The 19,667-nt window shown below is 40.9% G+C and overlaps 1 pseudogene; it reads left to right on the forward strand.

Annotated features, from left to right (window-relative positions):
- Window positions 1-1,062: 1,062 nt before the first annotated feature.
- Window positions 1,063-17,890, forward strand: LOC112219225 (annotated as a pseudogene).
- Window positions 17,891-19,667: the final 1,777 nt, after the last annotated feature.

Raw genomic sequence — 19,667 nt, forward strand, 5'->3', positions numbered from 1 at the left:
CAGCTGGCCAGAGGTGGCAAAACGGAGTACTTGGGTTGAGGTATAGGGTTTGAGCAGAGCTTGGAAGGTAGGGAGGGGCAGTTCCTCATGCTGCTCCGTAGACAACTATCATGGTCTTGTAGTGGATGCGAGCTTCTACTGGAAGCCAGTGGAGTGTGCGGAGGAGCGGGTTGACATGGGAGAATTTGGGACGGTTGAATGCCAGCGTTCTGGATACATTGCAGGGGTTTGATGGCACAAGCAGGAAGCCCAGCCAACAGTTACAGTAGACCAGACGGGCGATGACAAGTGCCTGGATTAGGACCTGCGCCGCTTCCTGTGTGATGTATGGTGGTACTCTATGGATGTTGTAAAGCATGAACCTGCAGGAGCGAGTCACTGCTTTGATGTTGTAAAGAACGACAGGGTGTTGTCCAGGGTCACGCCAAGGTTCTTTGCACTGGAAGGGGGACACCGTGGAGTTGTCAACCGTGATGGAGAGGTCTTGGAGAGGGCAGGCCTTCCCTAGGAGGAAGAGCAGCTCTGTCATGTAGAGGTTGAGCTTGAGGTGGTGGGCCAACATCCAAGCTGAGATATCTGCCAGGCACGTAGAGATGCATGTCAAGGGGGAAAGGAGAAAAGTAGTTGAGTGTCATCCGCATAGCAATGATAGGAGAGACCATGTGAGGATATGATGAAACCGAGTGACTTTGTGTATAGAGAGAACAGGAGAGGGCCTACAACCGAGCCCTGGGGGACACCAGTAGTGAGAGTACGTGGTACAGACAAAGATCTTCTCTATGTCGGCTGGTAGAAGTGGCCTGCCAGGTAGGATGCAATCCTAGAGTGTGCAGAGCCTGAGACGCCCAGCCCTGAGAGGGTGGAGAGGAGGATTTGATGGTTCATAGTGTTGAAGGCAGTGGATGGTCAGAGACGGCAATAGTGTTTTGGAAAGAAAATAAATATATATATTTTTTTTTTTACATCAGAGGGGTTGAATTTTGGTTTCTTGAGGAGGGTTTCTAGTCACAGGATTTCATCTGGAGAGAGAAGGGAGAAATAGGTCAAGGTGTAGGGTAGTTATGTGTGAGTGGGACCAGTGGACTCAATAGGCTGAGTAAATGAGGAGCGGATGTCATCAACCTTCTTTTCAAAGTAGTTGACAATGTCGTCCTCAGTGAGCGAGGAGGTGGAGGATTAAGGAGGGAGGAGAATGTGGAAAATAGTTTCCTAGGGTTAGAGGCAGACACTTGAAATTTAGAGTGATAAAGTAGGTTTAGCAACAGATACAGACGAAGAGAAGGTAGAGAGGAGGGAGTGAAAAGATGATAAGTCCTCCGGAAGTTTAGTTTTCCTCCATTTTCACTCAGCTGACCACAGACCTATTATTTAAGCTCAGAATGAGTCACTCAGCTACGGAGCAAGAGGGGAGGGCCAAGGCAACTGGGAGGAAAGGGGACAGTGCAAGTCATATAATGCAGAAAGGGAATATAGTAATGTCAAAGAGGCAGAATCAGGAGACTGGATGAAGAAGGATTTAGTAGAAGGGAGAGATGATAGGATAGAAGAGGAGAAAGTAGTAGTAGGTGAGAGAGAGAGCGAAGATTGCGACTGTGCATGACCATCTGGTTAGGGTCTGAGTGGCTAGGCTTGGAGGAGAGGGAGACAGAAAAGGAAACAAAGTAGTGATCAGAGACTTAGAGGGGGGTTGCCATGAGATTAGTAGGTGAACAGCCTCTTGTAAAGATGAGACGGAATCTAAAACAAAAATCCAGAAAATCACATTGTATGCTTTTTAAGTAATTAATTTGCATTTTATTGCATGACATAGATTCCGTCTCTCACAGTTGAAGTGTACTTATGATAAAAAATTACAGACCTCTACATGCTTTGTAAGTAGGAAAAGCTGCAAAATCGGCAGTGTATCAAATAATTGTTCTTCCCACTGTAGGTGTATACTTTTCCAAATCATGTCCAATCAATTGAATTTGCCACAGGTGGACTTCGTTCAAGTTGTAGAAACATCTCAAGTATGATCAATGGAAACAGGATGCACCTGAGCTCAATTTCGTGTCTCATAGCAAAGGGTCTGAAAAATTTCTGTAAATAAAGGAATTTATTTTCAGAAATGTGCAAACATTTCCCAAAAACCTTTTCTGGCTTTGTCATTGTGTGGTATTGTGTGTAGGTTGATGGGGAAAATAATTAATTTGATCAATTTTTGAATAAGGCTATAACATAACAAAATGTGGAAAAGGGAAGGGGTCTGAATACTGTCCGGATGCACTGCATGTATAAAACAAAAACAAACATGGTCCATCTCCCTCTTTTGTTCCAGGAAATTGGAGCAAGGAAAGATGTCCTGGACTTTGAGCAGTTTCGTAAATTCTACAATATTCTAATGTTTGATCAGAAAGATGTGTCAGAATGTTCCTGTACTAATCTCTAAGTACAACATGCTGAACATATACTATGGTTTCACCACCATTTACCGACAGTTTTACTCCTCTTCCAGCTTATGTACTGCATGTGTTGATATTGAAAGTGTTAGCTAGTATATCACATTTTGCATGTTTAATAATATGTTTAATAATATGATGGGACAGATTTGTGCTGTCAACCTGGCTGTGTGTGTGACTGTGTATTGACTTGTGACTTGTGTGTATGTGTTTCATCAGATTCTCGAGGAGTTTAAAAAGGGAGTCGTGTGCTTTCATCATGGGGTGGGTCTTTCTATTTCTTTGAAATACTGTATGTAGTTTTACAATCACAATCATTTTCTCGGCTTATACCGGTAAGCTTGTCTTGTTGTTGGTGTGTTGTGGTTCTAGCCTACTGTAGTAGTACAGATAAACCTTATGCCTCTGCAGTTCTTCTCCATGATTTCCAACGGTTTCTTCTGTACCAGCAGAAGGTAAGAATCAAGCTATCTTTCAATTATAAAATTGGTAAAACTGTAATTTTCAGTCAGTGTTTAATCTACCTTTTATAATTCCCTTTATTGTACTTTTTTCTCTCTTTTTTCCCCACTCTCTCTGCTCCTCTCTCTCAAGAGTCGTGAACCAGGTCAGAGAGCTGATGACCATCTTTATAGACAAAACCATGAGGAAGACCAACGATCCAGAGTTTACTGTCAGCAAGGTGGGACACGGTGTGTGATTTGTCTGTATGGGGAGTGGAGAATAGTGTGTTATGTTTGTCACAGCGCTCTCGTTCTCTCTCTCTTCTCTCACTTTAGCTCCTCAGTTTCCTCTTCTCTGAGGAGAACTCGATTTGGGATGAGAAATACTCAGATGTGCAACTTGGACACGAACAACCCACTGTCCCTCTATTAGATCAACTCCTCACATAACACGTCAGTACCGCCATATAACACAGAAATACATGACAACACTATGAAACAGGCCAATTCACTTTTTTTTAATCAATGTTTCACACCAAGTGTTAGTACAGTTGTCAGCACAGTAAAGAATTTCAGCAATACTGTAAAACAATAATGAATAGGCTGTGGATGATGTTATAATAAACACACAAATTATGTTTATGATTTGCCTGCATTTTGTATTTCTTGTTATGATGTTTTTCCTTCAGGTACTTGACTGGAGACCAGCTGCGGAGCGAGTTATCCACTGAGGCCTATGTACGCTGCCTGCGTCTGAGATGCTGCTGTGTTGAGTGTTAGTAGTACACCTTAACATCCATAAAAAGTCCCTCACATATTTCAATTTCGCCTCATTACATTATCCATTTACTTATATAGTTCTAAAGGATTGTCTTCTGTTGTGTGGGCCTGTAGTGGACTGCTGGGAAGGGCCAGGTGAGCCCATCATATACCATGGCTGGACCAGGACCACCAAGATCAAGTTTGAGGAAGTGGTGAAGGCTATCAATGACCATGCCTTCATCACATCTGAGTGAGTCTTTTTCTGTCTGAGAAAACACACCCAAACTAACAAACATACCCACACCTGAAGTGCTTTACAACTGAGGACTGTAAATGTTTCTAGAACATTCCACCTGTGTTGACTGAGCGTTGTGGTGCTGTTGTTGTCAAATACCCTGTGGTTCTCTCCATCGAGGAGCACTGCCCCATAGAGCAGCAGAGGCAGATGGCTCGTCTCTTCAGAGAGGTATTCCAGGACAAGCTTTTGATGGAGCCTGTGGAGCTGATGGCTGAACAGTTGCCCTCCCACATGCAGCTCAAGGGCAAGATAATCCTCAAGGTGGGGGCCAGGCCAGAGGGTACCATGGTGATGGGAGGGAATAATGTGAAGGATTGAGTCATAGGGCAAAACTATTTCCGGTGTACTATGTGCAGAATGTTGCAGTATATTGATCATCACCATGGTATGATGGGCTATAAAGATGAAATTACCTTCATGATAGGCTTGTGGAGGTCACATTCCAAACCAGAAAAAGTCAATGGCCCATTTATGATAATGATCCTATACCGTCTCTTGTGTTATTAGATTTGTCACACAGCAGAGAAACTAACTGACTAATATATTTCCAATTCGCCAATGTGTCTAGAGTTCAGGCAACTATTGCCATTTTCCCCATGTAATGCAGACACTAACCACAGCCCAGATATGCTTATAAGACAAAGAGGATGATTCCTCAGGATGATTCCGCATTTCTGGTATTTTGTATTTTTGTATTTATTATGTATCCCCATTAGCAACTACTCTTCCTGGGGTCCAGCAAAATTAAGGCAGTTTATACAATTTTAAAACATTACAATACATTCACAGATTTCACAACACACTGTGTGCCCTCAGGCCCCGGCTCCACCACTACCACATACCTAAGGTACTAAATCCATGTGTATGTATAGTGCATACGTAATCATGTGTGTGTGTGTGTATTAATGGAAAGCAAATCAGTGTTGTGTTCAATAGGCACAAAATGGAAGAAAATGCAGTGAAACGAGAAGGTAATAGCGTAACTTATACAATAAAAAAGCACTTGTTTTAAAATATGTGCTACAGTGTGTCATGCCCTGGCCATAGAGAGGCTTTTATTCTCTATTTTGGTTAGGCCAGGGTGTGACTAGGGTGGGCATTCTAGTTTCTTTATTTCTATGTTTTGGCCAGGTATGGTTCTCAATCAGGGACAGCTGTCTATCGTTGTTTCTGATTGGGAATCATATTGAGGCTGCCTTTTTCCCACTGGTGTTTTGTGGGTAGTTATTTTCTGTTTAGTTGCCTGACAGAACTGTGCGCTTTTGTTTTTCTACTTTGTTATTTTGTTGCGATGTTCAGTTTAATAAATATCATGAACACCTACCACGCTGCACCTTGGTCTCCTTATTCAACCCACGAGAGTCGTGACACAGTGTGCCCTAATGAACACATCCCAGGAGATGCCTGAGAATTCACCAGGCAGTGCAGGAGTATCACAGAAAGAATACACCCTCACAAAACAACTCTGCTCCATACATCTGGGACCCAGTAGACCAGGTAACTTAGAGACAGCCTTACCATGATATGGTTCTGAGTTCCTTAGAAATCGGTAAGCCTACAGTATTTGGTTCAGGAAGTAGGTTGTATATTTGTTTCATGACTAAGCATTGTTAGTGTTGTTTGTGTATATTGTTGTTGTGATGGTTGCCATTGACGACTGCTCTGACATTGTTCCTGTTTGTCCACCCATAGCGATGGAACAAGCGCTACTGTGTGATTTCAGATGACAAGCTCTACTCCGCAGAGGAAGAGGACGAGGAGCCCAGGAAGGTTAACAAGGGAGAATATTGTAATAGTAGTAAACCAATGATTATTGTCACTGTATTTAATTATTACTCTTTCATTATTGTACTCTCTCTCTCTCTCTCTCTCTCTCATCTGCCTACCCACCCTTCTTCCAAACCTCCCTTCCTGCTGTAGCCCCCAGAGCTCCACACATCAGAGGCCTGGTTCCATGGTAGGAGGAGTGAGGGGAGGCAGACAACAGAGGCTGCTGCAGGAGTTCTGTGCTGAGTCGGGAGGCAGGGATGGCACCTTCCTGTGACATCTTTGTGACTGACTTCACTCTCTCCTTCTGGTACGCCAGCTTGGCTGCAGCTCTACTGACATATTCAGTATGTGTGTACTGTGTGTAATACTCTGCTGTGCTGATGTTTGTTTTTGGAGTGTTATACTGTAGGCGCAATGGGAGGGTCCAGCACTGTCGTGTCCGCTCTGGCTCAGAGGGAGGACACCTTCTACTTCCTGACTGATAACCTGCACTTCCCCAGTGTGTACTCACTGATCCAGCACTATCGTGAAATCCCTCTCCGCTGCCACGACTTTGACCTGTGCCTCACTGAGGCTGTGCCCTGGGACGGAGCCTTCCTCATCAGACAGAGAGAGGATGGCGACTCCTATGCCATCACCTTCAGAGGTGATGGGAAGGTCAAACACTGTCGTATTCAGAAGGATGGCTCTATGTACATGCTGGGATCCACCATTGAGTTCCAGAGCCTGGTGGAGCTGGTCAACTACTTCCGAAAGAAGCCACTGTATCGCAAGATCAAACTACGCTACCCTGTCACACCGGAACTGGTCAGCCGCTTCAGCACAGTGAGAGAGAGGGATGAGGAGAGATCGGGGGCAGCGAGAAACAAAGGGAAAGGGGGAAGGTTGGGAGAGATGTACACTGAACAAAAATATAAAAGCAACATGTAAGGTATTGGTCCCATGTTTCATGAGCTGAAATAAAAGATCCCAGAAATGTTCCATACACACAATAAGCTTATTTTGTGCTCAAATTTGTTTGCATCTCTGTTAGTGAGCATTTCTCATTTGCCAAGATAATCCATCCACCTCACAGGTGTGGCATGTGAAGACGCTGATTAAACCACGTGATCATTACATAGGTGTACCTTTTTCTAGGAGCAATAAATAGAAGGACACATGCAATTGGTATGCTGACTGCAGGAATTTCCACCAGAGCTGTTGCTAGAGAATTTAATGTTAATTTCTCTACCATAAGCCGCCTCTAATGTCGTTTTAGAGATTTTGGCAGTAAATCCAACCGGCCGCCCGACCACAGACCACGTATAACCATGCCAGCCCAGGACCTCCACATCCGGCTTCTTCACCTGTGGGATCGTCTGAGACCAGCCACCCGGATAGCTGATGAAACTGTGGGTTTGCACAATCGAAGAATTTCTGCACACACTATCAGAAACTGTGGCAGTGGTTAAGGGCGCTGTACTGCAGCAATTGGCCTGCTAACTAGAATTATCACAATTAGTGGAAGTCTATGGGTATCTTCTAGCATGCCTCATTGCTAACATCCCGAAGTATCCCTTTAACATGTTTCCCTAAATTGAGGTAATTTTTATAGATTTTCTCAAGCAATTTCAAATGTAGTGTGTTTGTATGTGTATTAATGTATGCATCTACCTGTTGATATACTGTATCTGTAACACCACAAGCCTAAGAGCACAGTTAAAGCGTACGACTACAGACCCATGAGACCTGATGAACTGAGTAAGCTTCTGCAAGGGGGCTCTGATCCACAATGTGTCCAAAGACAGTGATGGATGGAGAGGCCCAAGAACATGGGGATGGGAGGAACATACAAACCTCTGTCTGGTGCGCCCTACAGGTGGAAAGGGGACTATGGAGGAAAACTGCAGCTATTTTTCCCTGCCAACTTTTTTGAGGAAGTGTTCAACAATATCAAATCTCAGACAAAGGATCTGGTAGGAGGAGTGATCAGTATTTTGCTTGGTGCTAATGTGATTGCAGAGTTTGCAAAACAAATGGCAACTAGATTGATGTAAATAATCATGACATCATTCTGCCATGTAGGCCTATAGGCGACTTTGTAGTTAACATTTATTTGAGAAAGATTTTTGGAAGGACAGTTTACATTAGCATCATTGTTAACGGCTACATAAAGTGTAGAAATACATGTGCATCGCACACACACACACACACACACAAACGGATGGTTGCATTCATGTGCCGTTTCCCAAACATTTCAGGAAAATACGAATCACTAATGCTGACTGACTGAACAGGCTACACAACTCGAATTAAAATGTTGCATGTCAAAACTGAAAGAAGTTTTCACACGCAACAAAAAACAAACACGTTTTCCCCTTCAGACTACGCATCAAATACATCTACCGCACAGGTGTCAAACTCATTCCATGGAGGGCCAAGTGTCTGTAGGTTTTCGCTCCTTCTTTGTACTTGATTGATGAATTAAGGCCACTAATTAGTAAGGTACTCCTCACACCTGGTTGTCTAGGGCCTAATTGAAAGGAAAAAACAAAAACCTGCAGACACTAGGCCATATGGAATGAGTTTGGAATAAATGGAATGGTATCAAATACAGTGCATTCAGAAAGTATTCAGACCCCTTGACTTTTTCCACATTTTGTTAAGTTACAACCTTATTTTAAAATGGATTTGAAAAACATTCCCTCATCAAGCTACACACAATACCCCATAATGACAAAGCGAAAACAAGTTTTTAGAAAAAAACTGAAATATCACAAAATTCAGACCCTTTACTCAGTACTTTGTTAGGGGGATCCATGATAGGCCACTGTGTTCTTGGGGACCTTCAAAGATGCAGAATTTTTGGTGCCCTTACCCAGATCTGTGCCTCAACACAATCCTGTCTCTGAGCTCTATGGAGAATTCCTTCGACCTTGTGGCTTGGTTTTTGCACTGACATGCACTGTCAACTGTGGGACCTTTAATATACAGCTGATGATGCCATTCCATTTGCTCCATTCCAGACATTATTATGAGCCCTCCTCCCCTCAGCAGCATCCACTGGTTTGTCACTCCTGATCTATTGTATTGTTATTAGGGGTGTGACAATGCACATCAGTGTTTCTTCTTCTTTCCCTACTCTCGCTTCGCTTGTTGATAGCTTGCTAGAAAAGATCATTGCCTATTGATTTATCATAGTAACAGCAGGCTACATGATCAGACTGAAACATGCGATGAGATGTGATCGGGTGAAATATGAAAGGAGTAAAGGGAGACAGCTTTGCTCTATCCAGTCAGAGCAGCCCTTCTCTTTACAGACAGACAAACTAGCCAGTTGCGTTATGAAGAGCACCGGGCACAATCCTGAGAAGGAGGACGATGCACTGTTGCCTTAGCTGCCACCTTATAGCTGGTTTCTTGGTGTTCACAATTCTTCATCATCATTACAATATTGTTCTAAATTCAATCACCCTCCTCATCATTTTTGCCTGCACTGCCCCATTCGCTCCTCTGCCTGTGTGAGTATCCATAGCAACGGCTCAGTTTGGGCTGCTCAATGAGGAGACATGGGAGTGCTGTTAGTTGACTTAGCTAGCTACTTTTTTCACTCTAAACCCTGACAAGCAGCTGTAACGTTTGATTGGTTGTAGATAATTATGTTCTGAATCCAGATGTGAATAGCAGAAATGTAGACCAATATGCCCTCTAAGTTGTTGTCTAAAGTGTTGCAAAAGTTGTACATATTTCAGTTGTTTGGAAAAAAGTTAGGATTTTCATTTATGTGGTTACTAAAACAGCTGTACCTTTAAATTTGTAGCATATATTATTGTTTCGATTTGAATAGCAGAGAAGTAGAGGAAGATTTCATACAATCTTACTTTCTGTCTAACTTTTTGTTAAAGTGGTCAAAATTTAAGTTGTTTATAAAAAGTTACAGGAAATTTGGTTGATGCCGTTAGTAAAACAGCTGTATAGTTTACAGTTTTTTCCAACTGCTTACACACGTTTTCAAAACGGTCTCCTTTTTTCAAAACTCTAAAACTGCACACACAAAATGCAAAAATGCCTCACATCTCCTTCAAAATGTAACACCGCATTCAAAATGCCATAAACATGTCAGAATGAAGCATTTGCATCAAATGGCAAACACTCCTTTCATAATAGTACATTTTTGGATTATACCATGTAAACACGGTTGTTCTAAATCTAAAGCTCTTTGGTCTTTCATTGGCTTATATCTACATTTCAATACAATGTTCTACAGTGAAAGTCATCTGCTGAGAGGGATAACAAGTACACTGTAAACACCATCCAGCTCCAATACTCTCTGTAACAGACAAAAGGATGTAGAGATGAGTAAATATGGTATGTCTGAAGTACTGGAAGTAGTGTTGCATACATATCTCTACAAAGTCATGTCGCATATTCTTGACTCTGTCAGAGTTTCTCTCAAATGGCACCTTGTAAAGTTGTTTCATCGTCACTCGGTGCCGTTGGAGGATGCGTTGTATGGTCGACTGGCTTACAGCATTGATGTTGTTAAATATGGTGTCATTATTCAAGATATGCTCTCTTATCTCGCGAAACCTAATTGCATTGTTGGCCAAAACCATATTTATAATAGCAGTCTCTTGTACATCTGTAAACAAGCGTCCTCGTCCTCCATGATGTCTTTGCCTTTCCACTCTGTACAGAATTCAAACACAGTATGTGTTCAGCATAGAAACTGTAAACAATGTACAAAAAAAATGTAGTACAGCATGATAACCAACCTCATTCATTCAATGCAGTGCAGTAAATGGTTAGAGTTACAAATGTTTATGCAATACTATGCAGTCATACGTATTTTACAGTACATTACTGTAATGCTAAAATAGTCATTAGATAGTTGCATACCTGTTCTCATTTCTGAAGGTTCGAATTATGGACGCCACTGTAAATCGACTCAAGTTGGGCTGGACTCTCAGTCCAGCCTCTCTCATGGTCAAACCGTGGTTGATCACATGATCAACAAGTGTTGCCCTAATCTCATCAGAGATGGCTCTCCTTCCTTCTCTTCTTTGCCCTCGTCCTCTTCTTCCTCCTCCTCTCCCCCCTACTCCTCTTGCTCTCTGTCCATTGTTGGCATCCATAGTTCAAAACAGGTAATCTGACCTTTGACCTATTTATAGGCCTATACTACAGTAAAGCAATGATTGGTTAGTGATCAGTTAAGCTATTAGTGTTTGTACATGTGAGGAGTGTGTGTGTGACCTGGTGAATAAGTGTAGCATTTTGATTGGTTGTTTTTGGAAAAGGAAAGCAAGTCACATCCTGTTAGATGTTTGTATTTTAGGTAGAGAATTGTGTGTAGTGTTTTGAAAAAAGTGTTTTATGCAATTGACAACTGAGTCAAAGGCTGAGAAATAGCTTATGGTTTTGGATATTTGGTGTGTAGTTTTGCACTTTGAGTGAGAGGTTTCAAAAATTGTGTGACATGAAAAGATTTTGTGTGTAAGCAGTTAGAAAAAACTGTAATCGGTAGAATATATTTTTGTTACGATTTCGTATTTGAATAGCAGAGATGTAGAAGAAGATTTCATACCCTCTAACTTTTTATCAAATTTTTTGGCAAAGTGGTCAAAGTAGCTAATTTGTGTCAAAAGTTTCATTATTGCATTTACAGTGAATTAAATGTTGGAAGTCATGATGTCACAATGGGACCTTTATGTTGCTGAAATAAGTCCCATGAAAGTGAATGAAGATGGACATCAAAAAGGACAAAAAGCTTAATAGTTTTAAAAGTATAAAAGTTGAATACAAGCAACTCAAACCACCTTAAACTGTGTAAGGAGTAGTGTGCCTGAATAGGGATGTGCATCTCTCCTTTCAAGAACAATTTGATACGCATCTAGATAGATACATGGGCTCCGAAACAATATAGGAACGATACATTTCAGTTTGAAAAGATTCCATGAGATTTGGTTTGATTAGGGGAACGAATTGATGCGATTCTATACAATTGTGTGTGTGTGTACCTGAGCTGAGTCATAGGGAAGACTGAGCACCTACCACCCCACTATCAGATTAGTGTGGGCTTTTTCTTTATCTTCTCCCTCTTCCACTTGCCTCCTCTATTGTTGATGTAATGCATCAATCTGTTGGTGGTCATTTTGCATAGAGCAGACATTTCCATATGTTTTTGTTAGCTGCATGTGTGACATACTGTAACTCCACCAGTCCTATTTATGATATCACTAAACAAAATATATATTTATTTTTTAATGTTTTTTTTCTTCTGTCAATTAGTATATTCGAGTTTAACCATAATATGTATTGTTATATTTGTTATGTATTTTCTGGTGGAATAAACTGAAATTGCAACCAGCTTTCTATGGCTTTAAAAACAAAATAGAGATCTTTTGGAGATGATTTCATTTTCAAATAACTGAAAGTAAAGGTTGGAATTTGAACGCTGAGTGAGTCTTTCTTAGCATTCTCCTGGAAAACCAGTTTGGATTTAAGTATAACTTTTGTATGACTGAAATAATTTTTCCACAAATGTACAGGTATTTACCTTTCCATGGTAGCAAGATCTTATCTATTTTTGCTAACTTTCTATTCAAATTTATTGTAGTGAGATCATTTATTTATTTTGGGATATGAATACCGTGTATGTCCACTTAACAGTTAGACCATTTTTATTGGTAAACTACACATTAATGTGTTTTTTTTTTTTTAGCGATCCAATACATTATTTGGTACACCTTTCTTTCATAGTTTGATTGTAATCTAGAGAGGTTAGAGAAATGATCTAGCTCCTCTGAGACTGTCCGGGGATCCAAATTGCGGATTTAAAAGAAAATATGAGTCGTCAGCGTACAATGACACCTAGTACATATATATGACACCTAGTACATGTATATGCCACTAGCAGACAACCCTGTTTTACTCCTCTTGACAATTTAATACTTTCTGAGAAGTAGCCATTATTTATTATTTTACACCTGGGGTTACTATACATAACTTTAACCCATTGTATAAGAGATTCTCCCAAATTAAAGTAGTCCAGGTATTTATATACACATTTTTGTTGTACTTTATCAAAGACCTTTTCAAAATCAGATATGAATACCAGGTTTGGTTTCCCAGATTTTTCATAGTGTTCTGTTGTTTCCAGTACTTGTCTTATATTATCTACAATGTATTGTCCATGTAAAACCTGTTTGATTATAATGAATAATATGCATTTTGCTAGAATTTTGGCATCACAACACACTGAACTGTAAGGGGTCTTCAGTTTTTTAGGTGGACTGGATCTTTATGTTTACCACCTGGGCCCTGTTTCAGTATAGTGAAATCAGACCTTCATGCTGGGTATCTGATAGTCTACCATTTTTATAGGAGTGGTTAAAGCATGCTAATAACAGACCTCTGAGTACATAAAAAAAGGTTTGATATATCTCTACTGGTATGCCATCCAGGCCTGGAGTTTTCCCCGACTTAAAGGCTTTAATTGCATCAAGAAGTTCCTACTCTGTAATTTGGCCTTTACATTAATCTTTCGGTACAGCTGTTAATTTTACACTATTAATAAATAAAACATTCTTACAATTAACTTCAGTTAGTAGAGACGGCGACTATAATGAAAACATATGCTTTAAGTACTTTCCTTCCTCTTTCAAAATATCGTTTGGTGAATCATGGATGACGCCATCATTTGTAACACGTTTCTGTAAGTTCTTTTTGGTAGCATTTCTATGTTGAAAATAAAAACATTATTTGGTGCATTTTTTTCCATATTCCATCCAGTTTGCTTTATTTTGTATCTTTCTTGAATAAGTTCCTCCAGTTCTTTTTGTTTTTCCAGTAACTTATTCTGTGCCTTTATGGTCCAGTTTTTTTTATTACTACCTAAATAGTTTTTGTTTTGAAAGATGAGTATTGAATTGCATTGCCTCTAAAGGCACATTTAAAAGTGTCCGATACAATAAGGGGATCTTCTGCACCTATGTTATGTAGGAAAATGTAAATGTAAAATGTAAATGATTCTGTCTTGGTTAAAAACAAGTTGTCATCCAGTAGGCTTTGATTATATTTTAAATATCCTTCGTAACGTTTGAATCGGTTTACTGACCGATGCATGCTTCATTTGGATCGTTTTGGGCTCCCACGGACTGATGCATTCATATCTTAAACATTTGAACCGGGACCGATGCATATCGGTGAATCCCTAGTGTTAAATAATAACAATAATAAGAAATATGTTGAACATTTAAAGTGGAGACTCTTGCTTCGTAAGTCCCATTAATAACTAACTATAAGTCAGAAGTGTGTTGAAGATTTAAAGTGGGGACTCTTGCTTCGCAAGTCACGTTAATGATGGAATTTCTCATGGAAGAATGGGGTCGCATTTCTACTATAGAGTTTCAGACACTTGTAAAATCAATGCCAAGATCTATTGAATCTGTTCTGACCTGTGGAGGCCCAATGCCCCATTAAGACACTTTATGTTGCTGTTTCCTTTATTTTGGCAGTTATCTGTAGCTTGTGTTTCAAGATTGCATCCATTTCTGCCTGTGTGTTAACATACCAGTATACATTTAGAACTCTACAGTGTACATATTTGTCTTACGGGTCATGGAGGACAATCCTTTGGGGGATAGGTGAAAATGAGTTGTTGACATTTCCAAGTGTAACGTTTGTGAGTACAGTATTTCTATTACATCCATTTTACATACTGTCCAAACACACTACAGATTTGCGCGATCTAAATGTAAAGGTAATTTCCGTTTGCGCCGACATATGCAGCGTTTGCCGTGAATGCAGTCTCTGTGACCGCCGGAACATTGCTTCTAATTGTCAATCATGCTATAAAGCAGGTCTTCAGCGCTACGGATTGAATAGAGCCCATAATCTATTCATAAAACATGCTGTCTTCACATGACAAACACACTAAATACCAAAGCACCCAGTCCTTCCACACAGCACATGCTCATCACACTGACTGCCCATATCACATATCAACAGGACACACAACTGCACAAGTCCAAAGGGATCGTTTTAAACCTCCACACCATACACTGGCTAAATATACAATTTACTGTACATCACATAAACACAGCTTAATCCTGTACCCAAACACAACACTCTGTATTCTATTACAGTACATTGCACATAGTAAATATTCAACTCGCTCTTTCTTATGTTTCCTCCATCCATTTCTCTTCTCAGTGAGATCGGGAAAGAATGGGGAGTCCCATGTTATGACACTTGAGTGATTATGACAGTAAAAGAGTCGCTGGAAGACTTGTTTGAGTGGTACCAGGTGGCCTGGGACATCACCCAGAGAGAGATCACCAAGCAGCACAACAAGCAGTTAGAGGACAGTATCATAATATTCCATATAACCTATCTATAGTTAAGAGGCTATGAAATAATTATATCTTCCATTTTAAAGGTGCTCAGCCCAGCGTATTCAGTGATGTCATGCTGACAGGAAGCTGCTGTGTGTTTTCTGTCCTACAGATCAAGCAGCAGGAGCAGGTGGAGAAGAGTGAAGAGGTCGCCATTAAGATGTCTGACCTGGTGGTGTACTGCCAGCCTCGCAGCAAGGAGAAGGACCACTTTGGTATGATCCTCAGCCCTACCACCCTGACCAAGACAAACCTTCATACCATAACCGCTAACAGCTACACATTGTTGCCACCATATTAATGTTATAGTCAACAAACTAGAACTAACTTGTTACTAAATCCCAAATCCAATCTATGTGTACAATCACACTGTACGGTATACAGAAAACAGTTCAGCAGTTACACTGGCGGGCCCCTGTGGCAATAAATAAATGAAACCCGAAAGCTTACCTTGACTTGGAAGAGTTGTAGTGTTGGATAGCCAGCTAGCTAACATAAATAGCATTCGTCTCTGTTTGAGTCAGGTTGTTGAGAAGGCTAAATTAGCTGCATTAGCTAAATAAGTGAAACTAAAAAATATATATAGCTAGCTTTCTCTCTCTCTCTGCTCCTTCTCCTTCATTTTTAAAGAAATTAATTTGTTAAAAACTGTTCAACTGTTGTCTTTCTCTCTGAGTCAACTTCTCACCACACGTTATGCACTGCAGTGCTAGCTAGCTGTAGTTTATGCTTTCAGTACTAGATTAATTTGATTGGATGGGCAATATGTTGGTTCATACGAAAAGTGCTCTGATAGGTTGGAGGACATCCTTCGGAAGTTGTCATAATTACTGTGTAAGTCTATGGAAGGGGGTGTACCCAGACGAGGACAGAAAATAGCTGCGTCTACACCATGCTACTCTAGACCTTCTTTGCAAGACAGTGTGTTTCAATCAGTTATTTGGTGACAGGAATATGTTTAGTATAGTTTTTTCTAAAAAAAAGGATCACATTTTTTGTTTCACTTTTTATTTATCTGAAATTCACTGAGTAGGATAGTCCTCCCCTACCTCCTCTAAGGAGCCACCACTGTATGACATGCACTGCAATACACATTGAAAGATTTCACATTTCTGTTTTCAAATGAAATACAATCTACTCTTAACTCACACTCTTATGATTACTACCAGAATAAGTCACTCTCCACAACAATCAAATGTGGTGGACCCCAGGAAGAGTAGCAGCTGCGAAACAGGATCCAAATAAATAAACAAATATTCGTATTGGTCTGATCAAACTCAGTCTGCCCATTCCCAACCATGTCCCCACAGTGAAATATTGCTACAAAGAGATCCGCTCCTTCGTGGAGAACAAGACCCCGGCCAAGAACAGAACTCCAGACTTCCTGAGGTATAACCGCAAGGCCTTGAGCCGCATCTACCCCAAGGGCCAACGTGTGGACTCATCCAACTACGACCCTTACCCTCTGTGGGCCTGCGGCTGCCACATGGTGGCGCTCAACTTTCAGATTGCAGGTGGGTTTGACAAGCATGTGTTAAAGATGGAGGAATGAGATAACTAGTATTCTGTGTAAAGTAGACCTAAACTAGAGAGTGAGTGCCTCCTGAATTGTGTTCACAGAGATGAAAAATTTGCTTTCTCGGTGTACCAGTGGTAATCATTTGTTTGTGTCCCCAGATAAATACTCAACTCAACTGTGCCCTCTTCAGTCCACATACAGTCAACAGACAGAAATGTTGTGCTCTGACAGCTATGATCCACAGCTGGAGAAGAGGAAAGTCAAGTTCACCCTTACTGTCAGAGTAAGGCTCTCCTCATTGTCCAGAATTATTTATTTACAATGACATATCCCTGATAATCTTTCACATGGTAAACAAACTGGTTACTGTTGAGCACTGAATCTGTTGTGCTGCCGCCTGTAGGTGCTAGCTGCCAGACACCTGCCGAAGCCAGACCGTAGCATCACCAGCCCTTTTGTAGAGACGGAGCTGTGTGGACACACAGAGGACAACACGTTTAAGACCGTTCTCTCTCGTAAGGAATGGGAGCGGGGGTTGGAGTGGATGGAATTACTTTCCAGCTAATTAAAGAAACTCAGCTTCTGTGTGTTGTCTCAAAGAGGATTGTGTATTTATTTATGTTGGTAACTGGACTTGTTCAGGTGACAATGGGCTGAACCCAGTGTGGAAGGCCCCTCCAGAGCCAGTGACTTTCCTAGTGCATGAGCCAGAGCTCACCTTCCTGCGCTTTGTGGTGAATGAGGAGGACATGTTCTCAGACCCAAACTTCCTGGCTCAGGCTACCTTCCCTGTGAAGGGCATCCACTCAGGTAGGATCCACATACTAATATGCGGTGCATGAACCCATAGGCTCCTCGTTTACACATTAACACCGTTCTCTGTCTCTTAGGGCACCGTTCAGTTCCTCTGAAAAATGGTTTCAATGACAGCATAGAGCTAGCTTCTTTACTAGTCTACATCAACGTGCAGAAGGTGGAGGTGAGACACACACACACACACACACACACACACACACTGCATATTGACTGGAAACAGCCTTTGATGTGAGTTACTGGTGGTGTTTGTGTGTCTGGATGGTGAGCCTGTGCCATTCAGAAGCAGAGGAGCTATACTCATCAACTAGCCAACTGCGGAGGAGGCAGGCGGAGCTAAGCAACAAGCTTTTCCTGTATGACACCCACGCCAGCCAGCAGAGCTCCAACCCCCCACAGCTCCGCAATGACCTCATGAGAGTTCGGCACCAATGAAAAACAGAGAAGATCCAAGACACCTGCAAACAGAAGTAGGCCGAGTTATGCTCCTTTCATGTTACAATAAAATGTCATAATGGGCATACATTAATTCGCTCTTGTCTGGTCCTCTGCTCTGTCCTAGGATACAGGAAAAGAAATCAACAGTAAATTATATTCCTGAGGTCAGCTAATCCTGAGCCTGTGGGGTTGCCTCCCAAGCTTCAGTCTTTCAAAGCCAATGCCAAAAGAGAGATAATGTGTGACATACCTCTGTAGGAGAGGTGATTGCATATATATATATATATATTTTTTTAACCTTTGCATGTTTTTTTTAAATGAATAGATAAATCAGATGAACAGTGAAAGGTGCACTACGCAGCATTGAAATAAGTACAATTTCTCTGAGGTTTTTGAAGAATAGAGCTGAAAAGTACCTGCAGGGGCAGGAATTAGTGTCTTATTCTTATGTTTTCCTTTCAACAAATGCATTTCTTAACTACTGATATATCAGACAAAAGGGCTATTTGCAGGTTGAATTGTTGCGTAGAGCACCTTTATTTTCCAACATTTTAATTATGTTGCTTTGATAATCCTTTGTTTAGGGTTCCTCTGCATCATTTTGTCAAAACATGACCTCTGCTGACTAGCTTGACTTCATTTTATGAGGTTTAACTATGGGATGTTTGACATCCCAGTGAAATTGACAGTGATCCTATAAATAACTATGCAGCACTCACATTTGAAACATATTCAGACAGTTTATTTTGATTGAAATGATTTCACATCATAGTTCTTATTTTCCTGTAGAAGGTCTTGTATTTGTATTACAACAGCCACAGAGCAGCAGTAACCCAGCTGTAGAAGCAGATAACACAGACAAGAGAAAATGAGGGCAGCGTTTGATCTGCAAAAATTACAGGAATCATGGGAAACCTAGTTTATGTCCATGACTGAGCCAGCGGGGGGCCACAGCAGCAGGCACCCCGCTGTCAACCACATTAAGACTCAAGCCGCAGTCACAAATTCTAATGAAAAATCTTTACAAATTCCCGAAAAATTAGAACAGGTAATATCACCTCTGGATAGAGAGGAATGAGAAGAGAGAGGGAATTAGGGAGAAGAGGAGACATAAACCCAAGCAAAGCACAGTGAGCTCCACAGGATAGCAATATAACAAATTAAGATATTTTTTAATAACAATCACAATTTCCTCTACAGTAATAAAACCCTCCACATTCCCACCTCTAGGTCTCCCTCTTTAACTATACATTTGAAATGTTAAAAACTAGAGGAGCATCAGGGCTACAAAAAAAAAAAAAAAAAAAAAAAAAAAAAGTTCCCACTGCTCCCCCTCACCCCACCCACTATTACCACATCAATAGAAATGGTCCAAGAGCAGATTCTGTCAACGGTTGCAAAAAAATAATTCCACATATTGAATCTCTCCACTTATCACACAGTATCTCACCAGTGTACAAACAGTACAGTAACCAGTAAACTCACTGGCATACATACATACTATGTTCATTTCATTATACACAGTATTTTGTGCACAAGCTAATATATTCCAGCAATACAAAAGGTCTGTCATCACACAAAGGTGATTCAGTCGCTGGTCTACGACATGTACTGCTCATCATTGCGCTTCGATCAGAACATTGTGGTAACCCATGGACAAAGGGGGTAGGGCGACTGCAGAGCTAGTGATCTGACCCTTTTCATATTCAAAATCGTTAAAAAAAAAAAGTTTAAAAAAAAAAAAAAAAAAAAACATCAGCTGATATACCAGTCAAAATTCTGGACACCTACTCATTCAATGGTTTTTCT

The sequence above is a fragment of the Oncorhynchus tshawytscha genome, linkage group LG19 (assembly GCF_018296145.1).
Source record: "Oncorhynchus tshawytscha isolate Ot180627B linkage group LG19, Otsh_v2.0, whole genome shotgun sequence".
NCBI lineage: Eukaryota > Metazoa > Chordata > Actinopteri > Salmoniformes > Salmonidae > Oncorhynchus > Oncorhynchus tshawytscha.